Source organism: Zalophus californianus, chromosome 17, assembly GCF_009762305.2.
Source record: "Zalophus californianus isolate mZalCal1 chromosome 17, mZalCal1.pri.v2, whole genome shotgun sequence".
NCBI lineage: Eukaryota > Metazoa > Chordata > Mammalia > Carnivora > Otariidae > Zalophus > Zalophus californianus.
Window position 1 is genome coordinate 28,678,926 of NC_045611.1, and position 12,287 is coordinate 28,691,212.

A 12,287-nucleotide genomic window follows, 5' to 3' on the forward strand; every position below is an offset into this window, starting at 1 on the left:
ATGCCTGGGCAGCCTTCCATCAGAATAGTGCAGAGGTATATCAAGGCTCTGGAAACATTGTTTGCCCATTAGTCATTTGACTCATTGTCCAAATGGTTGGTGGGAAGTCTTGGCAACCGTCATGAAACATTTGTAAAAGATAAGGGTCAGGAGAAGTGCTAAGAATGTGGGGGGTTCTCCTGGTTTCCGAGAGCCTGCATTCACCCAATGTCATCCCGTGATACAGATTTGGGCCGAGGAAGCCACTTCACTATCATTGGAAATCCGCGTCAGTGGAAACATCCACTCAGTTCGGGGAAAACGTCCAGCGAGAAATTCTCGGGGCTGTTGTCCCTTCCTCCCATAGCAGATATGCATTGGGAAGTTTGAAGTTTGGAGCCAGAAGTCGTGCTGCATGAAGGGCCACCATTTACCGTCTGAGTAACTTTGGACAAATCTCTGACCTCTGTAACCCTCCATTTCTTGCTCTGTAAAGCGGAGATAATTGTTCCTGCCATCTTATACAGCTGTGAAGATCAAGTTAAGATGATGCATGTGAAAACACAATACTTTGTAGACTTTAAACAATTAAACAGATGATAGTTATGAGCACTACACCTGGACTATGATTCTTTTTAAGATTTTTTATTTATTTATTTTTGAGAGAAAGAGAATGTGCATGCATGAGTGGGGGGGAAGGGCAGAGGGAGAGGGAGAAGCAGACTCCCCACTGAGCGGGGACCGCAATGCAGGGCTCATTCCCAGGACCCTGGGATCATAACCCGACCCCAAGGCAGACGTTTAACCGACTGAGCCACCCAGGCGCCCCCGGACCATGATTCTTTATAGAGATGAGTTGTTATAGACCAGGTATTTTTTCTTTCGTTATTGATTTGGAAAGGAGTGGGATTGTTCAAAAGTCTCTAAAACTTTAAACAAGAGTTACAGAATCCTCCAAAGCCCAAGAAAGAGGAAGGAGCCTGGAAGAGGCCATAGCTGGACAGCTAGATGGCTAGTTTTTTTTGCATGGTGGGATTTTTCTCTACTGAAAAGAAAAGAGGGCACTAGAGATGCTGTTACCTTATAGAAATGCCCATTCTATTAAAAAAAAAAATGCTTGAATAAAGTGTTGGCCCTTGGTAAAATCTCCAGTGTAGGCCCACAGAAATGCAGTGCCTTGGGTCTTGGAAATCCATGGTGGCACTGAGTGGCCTTTTGGCCACACCAAGATTTGATGTTATGGAGTTCACGCTAAACTCCTCAAAGTAATTGTTTCCTCTCATTATCTTCACTTGTACTTTTTCCATTCTCTTTGAGCCTGGTCCAATCAGGTGGGTCTCCATCGAGAAAGCTCGTTCAAGGTCGTGTTAAAGGTTAAAGCCCATGGCCAAGTCTCAGATCTCATCTTACTCAGCTTCTCTGCAGTGCGTGACATAGTTGATCATCTTTGACTTTCAGGAAGCCCTTTTTCTCCTGGCCTCTACGATACCACGCTCCCCTGGATCTCACCCTCCGTCAATGGAAAAGCTTTCTTCGCTGGAGATCTTCCATTATCCCCTCAACTGGTAATGTTGTGGCATCCTTGAACTCAGGTCTCAGATCCCTTCCCTCCCTCTCCCATTCCTGTTCTTCCTTCTCTTTCCCTCCCACCCCTTCCCTGACTCTTAGCCTCTTCTCTTCTCTGTTCATATTCATGCCTTTGTTGATTTTCTCCTCTGGCTACTCATCCCGTCTTAGGACTTAAATCCCATCTTAGAACAGACCTCCGGACGAGACCTTTCTCTTGAACTTCAGGTTCGTGTACCTGCTTGGGAGTCTAAAAGGCATCTCAAACTTAGCAGGTCCAAAACCAAATTCCTGAATCCACCACCCCTTGGTGGTCCTCCTGTAATTGCCCTGTCTCAGAAGATACCTCCATTTTCCCAATCATTGAAGCCAAATTCCCATTGACTCTACTTTCAATATATATCAGGACTTCTACTCACCTTCTCCATGCTACCAACCTGGTCCAAACCACCAATATCTCTTGGGTAGATGACAGCAATGGCCTCCTATCTGGTCTCCTTCCTTCCAGTCTTGTCATAGTTTCTATAACACTGGGAGTCTGAATGATTCTGTCAAAATCTGAGTCTGATCCTGTCATTCCTCTTCTGAAAGGCTTCCAAGGGCTTATCCTCCTACTTGGAGGAAAAGTCAAATCCTTACAATGGCCTATGACGAGGCCGTACATGAGCTCCTTCATCGTCTCCCATGCAATCTCCCATTTACTCCCTCATGCATTCTGCTCCAGCCAGCCTTGCCTTTTTTGTTCTTCTTGTCAGGACTTTTGCACTTGCTGTTCTCGTTGCCCAGGCTGTGAGCTTCCCTCAGGTAGCTGCATGATGTATATCCTTACCCGTTTCTGGTCTCTGTTCCAAGACCACCCAATCCATGAGGCCATCCCTGACCCCCACTGATACAATAACGAATCCACCTCCCGCCTGTGCCATCCTTTTTGCCTTGTTTTATTTTCCTTTCTTGAGCTTATCACTACCGGATATCTATTTGTTTGTGTGGATACGTAATAGGTGCTTGTAAATATGTTTTGAATGGATGTGTGAATGAATGAAGGAGGCCTGGCAAAAGCACAGATTCTTATGAAAGTAGCATCTGTCTAATGGGCGTCTTCTTTCTGGGGTGCAAGGCCATCCCCCAGCTCCCAGTCTCTGGTGCCTCACACGGGATAGCTTTTCTGTGCTCCCTAGGTCCCCCCAAGCAGTGTGGGGGAGAATGCAGGGCTGTCCCCAAGCCTTGGAGGTCCAGATCCCAGTGATGGGCCTGGCAGGATGGGAAGGATTGAAGGTGTTGTTGGCTGGGCAGGCATTTGGACACAGGTCTTGAAAAGGAAGCAGAACGACTTCACAAGGGAGACCAAAAGCCAACCAAGCAGGCTGCCATCATAAACTGCCGAGTTTGCTGTCCTAGGTTTGTAGAGGATTTGTCTGGACTGATTTCCTCCGGGGAAACAGTAATGTGTGTCAGCAATTACTCTTTCAAGTCGAAACACTATCTTTATCACAGGGCACTCAGGCTCTTGCTCGCTCGCTCGGAGGGTTGTAGGGAGGGAAGGGGTGATAACCAGGGCCTTCCTGGGCCTGGGGCAGGGATGGGGGTGGGAGAGGGCCCCGGGCACCGACCCCCCACCATCTGGAGGGACCCCAGCCTGGGCATCTCACTTGAGATTCAGGAGCACCCCTGAGCTGGAGCTCGGGAAAGAGAGCCAAGCCACACAGGGCCGGTTTTACACTTTTAGTTCTAAGATAGCGATCGTGGGGGAAAATTCCCTGCGTTTGTGGAATCATAAATTTTTTAAAGTCTCTTGGCTCCACTTTTAAATTTAGTGCCTGAATAAAATGTTGGCTCGAGCTCCATATTCGATTATTAAAAATCATACTCAGGCCTGGGAGACAAGTATTTACACATCTGCCTGCTCATCTGAAGCCCCACATATCAAAATGTGGCTCACATCACAGTGTGGTTTCATGGGAAGAGAGGCACTCGGGAACCCAGCGCCACGTTTGTTTAATGAGCGAGGCGGACTACAGACTCTTTAAGACTCTTTCTTGCTCTAACGTCCGTGAGTACTCCTGGCTACACTTTCACCAAATCCATTGTTTGTTTTCTCCCTTGATTTTTAAAGCAATACATGGATGCATAGGTATGCTCGCGCATGTGTGTGTGTGTGCGTGTGTGTGTGCGTGTGTGTGTGTGTGTGTGAGTTACTAAAGGAAAGATCTGGAAGGATACAGAGCAGATTGATAACAGTGCTTACCTCTTCCGAAGGAACCAGGATGGGAAGGGGTTGGGTCAGAGGAGACTTTAACCTTATACGTTTGTTGTACTTATATGTTTAATTTTTTTTCTAAGAACATGTGGTGGCATAGTAATTGATTAGTTTTAAACCAGCATGTGATTACTGCAAATCATCCAGAAGCCAAAGAAAAGCATAAAAATGGAAATAAAAATGTATCTTATTTCTCCCACTCCAGAGAGGATACTGTTGGCGTTTTGGCCCCTTTGTTTTAAGAAATGTGTCCCAATTAACGAGGTCCACTCACACAAGGTGTTCATGTCCAGGTTACAAGGACATAGCTTTTAAAGACAGAGGGGCGCTCTGGTTTTGTTGCCAAAAGGGAGGATACATACATCCTTTCCCCCTAAATAAAAATCAACCATAAAATACCCCAAGGAGTGAGATGTGAAAACGTGTCCATTCTGGCCCATTTAAAAAAACATCTGTACATTTTATTTTGGCAGATTATGGATCATCAGAGTCCCAGGCATGGTAAGTACTTACCCAAAGGAGGGAGAGGGGAGAAGTCACTAACAGGAAAAGGAGGCATGCAAGCTGTTGAGATAAGGACGAAGCTTCTAATGTTTGTTTTAAAGGAAGTTTAGTAAAAAGACAGCTGTCTCCCAATGGCTCCATTAGACCTGCAAAAATGCCATAAAAACACCTGTGGTTCAGGAATGGCTGACACGGCAAAATATATAGATTCCTTCCAAAAAACGGAAGAGCCCATAAACAGCTAATCTGTATTTGGGAAATTGTTTTCCATGAATTTTAACCGGACTTCACCAACAACAGCACCGAAGTGCACACGCGCGCGCGCGCACACACACGTTAAAAGCATCAAAATGGAAAAAACGGAACACCATCAACTGGAAGAAAATTCTTTTAATATTAAATGATTCTCAAAATAATGCCCCGGATATGAGTGCTTGTACAATGGTGATTTAGAACATTTCCAAAAAAATCACAAAGGTCGAATGAGAGTGTGGGAGAGCAGCGGACTCTGCCCCCGTTTCGGAACGAAGGGTGGTTCTGGGTTGAGAGCAGGAGACACCGGCCCCAGAGTCAGGGACTCCATACTGAGTGGGAAGTGACCAAGAGGAGTCCTCAGACAGACCCCGCAGCTGGGACTCCTGACACCCACATAAAGCAAACCTTGGGGGTAGCATCTGGATCTGCCCCCTGCTCTACCTAGCCTGCAACTCTGGGTCTTTGGGAGCCAAGTTCCCGTTCGAGGAGCCTCCCAGTTTATGTGCTAGTGCTGGGTAACAGGAGAAGTACATAAGGGCTTTGGGGTGGGAGTGTGGCGGCCATACTCTTAAAGGCAGTATCTCTGTTTCTTTGCTTTACACACTGAATCTGTCATTTTAATCGTCTCCATAGCAACTTTACCCTCATAAACATAATTTCCCTGCTGGAAAAGCTGGGTCACAAATGAGAAAGACCTGATTCAAACACTAACCTCTTCATCCTGAAAACGGATTCATCATGGCTCAGGGTTAGCAGGAATGTCAAGGGTATCTCGTTCAACCTGCACCTGATGCTTGAATCTCCCGGATGACATCCTGTTAGACACTTTCCTCTTACACGCCCACAGGGGAGGGGAACTCATTACCTCCCCACAGCCCAGAGTCGAGAGAGTCTCGGTAACTTTTCCTCCTACTGAGTTAAAATCCAGCTCTAAAAATCCTTCATCCAATGGTCTATGCTGTGGGGTCTCCATGACAACAGGCTGTCACATCTCCCTGGAGTCCCCCTCTGTATTTCTTCAACGGTTCCTCACATGTGTTTTTCTAGGTCCCTTTTCTGTGAGCTCATTGTCCCACCCCCTGCTCACCCCACCTCCCTCCACCCTGCCTTAGCGGAGAACCCCAGAACTACCAATGGGTGTCTACAATTCAGATGTTCAAGGCAATTTATGGCATAGACTGCATTAATCAGGACTCCTTCCATAATAAGTGACAGCAACCTGGCTCAAAAGCACTTATGCCAAAATAGGGAGTTGATTGGCTCACACCACCGGAAAGTCCAATGGTGGGTCTCAGGCATGGCTTGATCTATGGGCTCATGAATGTCCTCAGGGCTCAGGCTCATTATCTCCATCCATCCCCTGGGCTTCTCTCTGTGGGCAGCCAGAATGGCAAGATGGCTGCTTGCAGCTCCAGACTTGGGCTCTCCCAGCTCTGAGCCTGGCTGAGGAAAGGGCTCTCCCCATGGTTTGGGCCAAGGTTCTGGGTCTGACCGTCACTGGCTTGAACTGAATCCCTGTACTGATAACGGAGGCCACAATATCGTGGAGCTCTGACTGACTGGGCGTGAGTCAACCCCCCCACCCCCGGAGCTGGTGTTGGAGTCAACTCCCCCGCAAACCCATGAATCCAGAATGGGATTTGCCAGAAGAGAAGAGAAGTCCAGTTCCCAGAAGGAGGGAGAAGGGAAGCTGGGGGCTTGAATGGCCCTTACTCCAACTGAAGACATGCAGCTCCTGTTCAGGGGTCACTGACAGGGACAAAGAAAAGGTTCTCAAGGAGTTAGGGAAAGCCTTGGCAGGTTATCTCTGGGGGTTGGGAAGGTCCTTTTTAAGCACAGAAACAGCCAGACTCTCCCCCGAGGCTTTTGATAAAAGCTTTTCCTCACCAGCTCCTCAGCTTTAGCACCATCAGTCACAGCTTTTGGGTTGTTGCCACGTTGTTCAGAAAGAAAGTTGATTTTTACACCTAAATTAGGTTACTTAAAAAAAAAAACAACACCACCACTAACTACTCTTCCTTTTCCCACCCCCTCCTCACTTTGTTCAAAGACAATATTCCTTCTCTGGGTCCCACGAGAGACTCTGGGCGCTAAATGCGTATCATGAGGATAGGAACTGAGTCCAAGTGGTGATACCAACATTTTCCTACAGAGTGCTGTTACCAGGGGCGCCTGGGTGGCTCAGTTGGTTAAGCGACTGCCTTCGGCTCAGGTCATGGTCCCAGGGTCCTGGGATCCAGCCCCGCATCGGGCTCCCTGTTCGGCGGGAAGCCTGCTTCTCCCTCTGCCACTTCCCCTGCTTGTGTTCCCTCTCTCGCTGTCTCTCTCTCTCTGTCAATTAAATAAATAAGTAAAATCTTTAAAAAAAAAAAAAAGAGTGCTGTTACCAGAAGGAGGGTGGTGCCCGGGCTCCAAGCGGGGCTCTGCTAGGAAGTAAAAAAGAGCTACCATGGTCATAAAGTGAAATCCCACTGGACTGGCTTCTTCCCCATGGGGGGGAACAACAGTTTTGGGGACAGGGATCAACAGCAATGAGATGGTCCAGTCCCCAGTGACCAAGGGCCAGAGCCACGTGACCCTCACGCCAAACTCGTGTTATTCTAACGTTTTGGTTAAAATTCTAGAAGACAGATGAGGTGTTCAGTGAATACAGTGACAAAACATCCCAGGTACACAGACACCACTCTCTTTCAAGCTTGTTTGACTGAGACAAACACCCCAGGAGAAAAAGAAGTAAATAGACTTAACCAGGCAGTTCATAAATGAATAAATACGGATGGAGATTCAACCTTCATAGCAATGAAGGGGTTTAAAACAACAAGATGCAATATTTTGGGCCTATCTAAAAGCTAAACATGTCGAAAGCGATAATGCCCGGGGCTGCTTGAAATGGGGGCACTTCCTCCTCCTATATTCCGCTCAGGAGGGTATGGAGTGGTCCAACTTTTCTGGAGGGCGCTTCGGCAATTTACAAAAAGCTTCAAAAATATGCATGCCCTGTGACCTGGCCAGTCAACATTTAGGAATTATCCCAAAGCAGCTATCATACATATTTATAAAGCTTTATGTATATGCGTAATCACTGAAACCTTATTTGCAGTAGCAAAAAATTAACTGACTTAAATGTCCAATAATAAGGGATTGGTTAAAAGAGCCATGAAAATCATATTTTAGAAGAATTTGGTGACATGGGAAGTGTTTATAATATATCTGAAATTAATAAACAGATTGTGTGTATGTGCATATGTATGTGTCTGTATATGCATGTGTGGATATGTGTGTGGATATGTGTGTGGATATGTGTGTGGGTATGTGTGTGGATATGTGTGTGGGTATGTGGGAGAAAGATTGGAAGGATAATGTCCAGAATCTTAACTACGGTCATCTCTAGGTTTGGGATTATGGGTGATTTGTGTGTGCGTATTTTTCTATATTTTCTATCATAAAAAGCAATAATCTTGACAAAGGCTATTATTTATTGAGGACTTAGCGCATGCTGAGCATTGGGATAAACTCTTTTCACAGATTAATTTACTATACCCACTACCTTATGAGAAAGGTCTTATAACTGTACCCATTTTACAGATGAAGAAACTAAGAGGATGTGCCCCCTCAAAGCCCACGCCGTCTTCTAGTCTGCTCTGGAGCCCAGCTTTCTCTGGCAAAAAGGCCCTGTTGTGGGTGAGCCTACGGAGCAGGGCCCGTGAGGACAGTGGGAGAGATTCCTACCTGTCATCCTGGTCCTTTTGCTTTTAGCTAATGTTCACCTGGTGTGTCTTCTGAGCCTTCTTCCCCTGCCCTTCTCTATCCTTTAAGAAAGAAGCAGAGAACAATGAAAGAAGCCCCCTACTTTGGCTGTCTGACCTTGCGCAAGTCACTTCCCCTCTCTGAGCCTCAGAGTTTCCAGCTGCGGTTAAACTTGCTGCTCTCACGTTCAATGATACTATTCACTAAAAGAGGATCTCTTAAAAAAAAAAAAAATCCTCAGGGGGATTGGTAGGAGCTGAAATAAGCCAGTTCTCTTTCTTTAGGCCCCAGACCCTTGGAGGCTTCCGAGACACAATTTATGAAATCTATTCATTCATCTGCTCATTCATACGACTAACGCCTGTGGGCCCCTTTCACGCATACATTCATTTTCAATCCGCAAGGGCCGTACAGGCTGGGTGTGTATTAAACGAGTCGTTATTGACCTTCTGATTTCGGGAAAGAGGTACATTTGTATATAGCTTCATCAGCCGTGAGATGAGAAGAATCGAAGACAATGAAGGTTTTGTTGGTGTCCTTTTTGAACCCTCCTGGTGAGTCTAGTTTCAGAATCAGCTCTTGTTTAACTTGCCTCCATGCCCCGACCCGCTGAGCACAAGTGAGGTCCTGTGGGTAGCGCCCGGAGTCGGCTGGTATCCGCAGTCTATGCATGTTTTCAACCGAGTTCTAACCCCGCTATCACGCTGCACGCACGCTGATGAGGTGGCTGCTATGGGCGTACATTGTACGTAAGTGCAGGGTGCGGGGCAGAAGCCTAGAAAGAAGGGCCCCTGGGAGTACACGTAACCCCATGGGAGTAGAAGGAGCACTTAAGCCCCATGCTTAAAACCCTCCAACAGCAGCCCTGGGAATTTAGGCTAAAATTCAGACCCTTCCCCTGAGGCCCACAGACCGAGATCTTGCCCACATGTCTGATGTCCCCCCTACTCTCCTCTCCAGCATTTTCAGCTCCGGCGCCCTGGCCTTCTTTAGACTGCAGGGACTGACCAGTCTTATTCTCACCCCCTGACTTTTCGCCACTGCTGTCCCTTCTGCCTGGAATGCTCTTTTTCCGGATCTTCTCAAAGCTGGCTTCTTCTGGAGGTGACATTCAGGTAACCACAAAAAAGCAAGGGACCTGGTTTGTCTCCACTGAGGATCCCCAGCACCTAAAACAATACTTGGTCCATAGCAGGCCCTCTCGGTAAACTTTTGAGACATGAAGAATTCTTCCAGGAGACATCCCCAAGGTCTGCCTGGAGGAGGGGGCATGTGAGTCCGGCCCAGAACACTAAGCAGGTCGCTGGGCCTCCCTTCCTCTGGCCTGCTTCACATTTTTTTCCATCTGGACACACGCTCTTTCCCAGGATGACCTCATCCATGTGTCTACTGGACCTCAGCTACTATCTTTGCCCCACAACGCCATTTAGCGGTCCCTCCCTTCCCCTCCTTTTGTCCATTCTCAGCTGTCCTATTTCTGGTGCTTAATTACAGTCCTGCTATGTAGATAATGATGATGCCATCATTCTCAAAAGATGATTGTGTCTGCTCACTCTTTTGTCCAGAGCAGAAAGACGGCAAGACTGTCCAGGTCAGAGAAACGAGTGCTGTATTACTTAGAAACCGTTTCGGGAAGCACTCGGAGGACACTCTCCCCAGGCTCACCCAAAGGGCACACGTAGCTTCTGATCTTCTCTGGGCAGGATGTCTTACTAAATTAATTACAATTTTTAGACCCAAGACCCCCCCCCCCCTTTTTAAGAAGCTTTTAGAACAGGTTGTGTTTTGTTTTGTTTTTGATTGAAACGACCGGAACTGGAGTTTTTCCTGCCAGCGGCAAATTTAGACACTAAATAGTTTGGGTGGGAAATGTGCTCTCGCGTCCAGCTCCTGTTTAGGATCTGGCAAGCAGAGCTGTTGCTTTCATTGGACACAACAGGCAAAGGGCCTGACGCTCAAACTTTTCAAGGCCCTTCCAAAATGGCTGGGACTCGGGGGGAAAAGAAGTCACTGGCTCCAAAAAGGAGAAAAGGAACACTATCACCTGAAAATAAATAATAATTTTATAAACAAAACCAGAAAATACTTTCCCATTCTGTATGTGAGGTGGGGGGGGACCCAAAGAACCCCAAACTTGCATCTCACGTGGGCTGTGAATGTATTTTGCTTGATACAGCCTTGGAAGGGACAATGCAAGGAAGATCAGTTCCGTCTGTAAGGAGTCTTTCAAGGCCTCGCTGCTAAACAGGGTCGCCATTCCCTGGTCTCTTGACCCCCCTGGAAGCCCCTTGCATGCTTGGAAGAGAAAGCTTTTGTGGTGGTACGGGGAGAGGCTTTTATTTCTCCCCCATAAATCGGAGAGTTTAAACTTCACTGGCAAGAGGAAGATTTAAGAATTAAAATGATGAAAACTTATAAAATCTTTCCAACTGGACCGTAATTGCAGTAATAATCCCCTTTGTTATAGAAGCTACTGTATTATGGGTGACCTTGACTTCTATTATGTACTGTTACCTTTAGCTCAGAATCTATAGCTCAGGGGACTATTAATTATCTTGCCATAAGTGCCGGCCCGAGTGGGGGGACTTTCTGGAGAAGTAAATGCCACATCAATATGAAGTGGATCTTCTTGGCTAGCCGCTTGACGGCTGTTATCAGTGATTAGGGTTCAGCAACCCATGGTCAAAGCCACGAGATTATTCCTGCTAAGGTTCCACACCACCTCAAACTTTTCTCACCGCTGTGACCTCTATCTGTGATTTACCCCAGTGTGCAAAACAAAACAGTTTACATATACAATTTAAACACTCCGACTTTTCCCATCAACCACATCCCTGGGGTGTGTGCCCTGCTGCTCAGTTTTGTAAAAATAAAACGCTGTTTTCAAATATTTTTTTCCTTGGGGTATTTTTTTCCCCCAGTTGCTGGTGGAATTAGGTATTCCCTGTGGATTTAGGTATTCCCATCTTCTGTCCTTTATTACCATCAGGATCGAGGGTGTTAATTAAGCCTCTATCCAGCTCAACAAGTGTGGAATATGCTATGTTGGGGGCAACACGAAGATTTTTTTTTTTTAAATGAGCTAGAAATTGGGCAAAAGAAGGGCATTTTGTTTGCCATCATTTTCTTAAAAGGGCGAGCCGGAGCTGATGTTCTGACTACCCGGCATCCGTTGGAAATTTTATCCTTCGATTTCAATCTTCGGTTACAGCCAAGGAACTATTCCGAGAAGTTCTCAGCGATCTTGACTAACCCCAAAGCGAAATTTCCATCTCCCCCTCCCCAGTGCCCTAATTGAATTTCGGGGTCGGTTATGTTTCGCATAGGCATCCACCCCACATCAATGGTATACATTCAAAAAGAGTCTTATGGAGTGGATCAGATAAATATGGGCTGCAAATGTGCTGATTTACCCCAGCTTGTAAAACAAAACAATTTACGTATACAATTTAAGCATTCTTTCTAGTTTTTCATAAACCACATCCCTTGGGTGTATAATTGAGATTTCCTTGCCACCCAGAAGATAGCGAGATAGACCGCTCCGCTTTGTTCCTCTTCTGCGGGAGGGCGGCTGGAGCCCGTGCGCCGCCGCCGCCGCTTAGCAGCTTCGGATTCGCCGCGGACAGATGCTGGACCCGCCGGCGACGCTAGGGAGCAGACTGACACCAAAGATCGTGGGTGTGCGGCAGACACCCCAGCTGCAGAGGCGGAAGCCCCTGCAAACAGAAGCCTTGTCGGTTTCCTTCTTTATGGAGGCTCTGTATATGGCCAAAGAGGGGGAGAAGCTGAAGCGAGCGCAGGGCAAGGGGACGCGTTTCATGCTCAAAGGGCTCGGCCGGCTTGAGCCAAACTGCCGGGAACAGGGACCTCGTATAAGATGCAAGAGCCACGGCCAAAGAGGAAGGGGATTTTTTTTTTTTTTTTTTTTTTTTTTTTCCTATCTTGGTTCTCCCGTGGTTGAGCCCTGGAGGAGAGGATG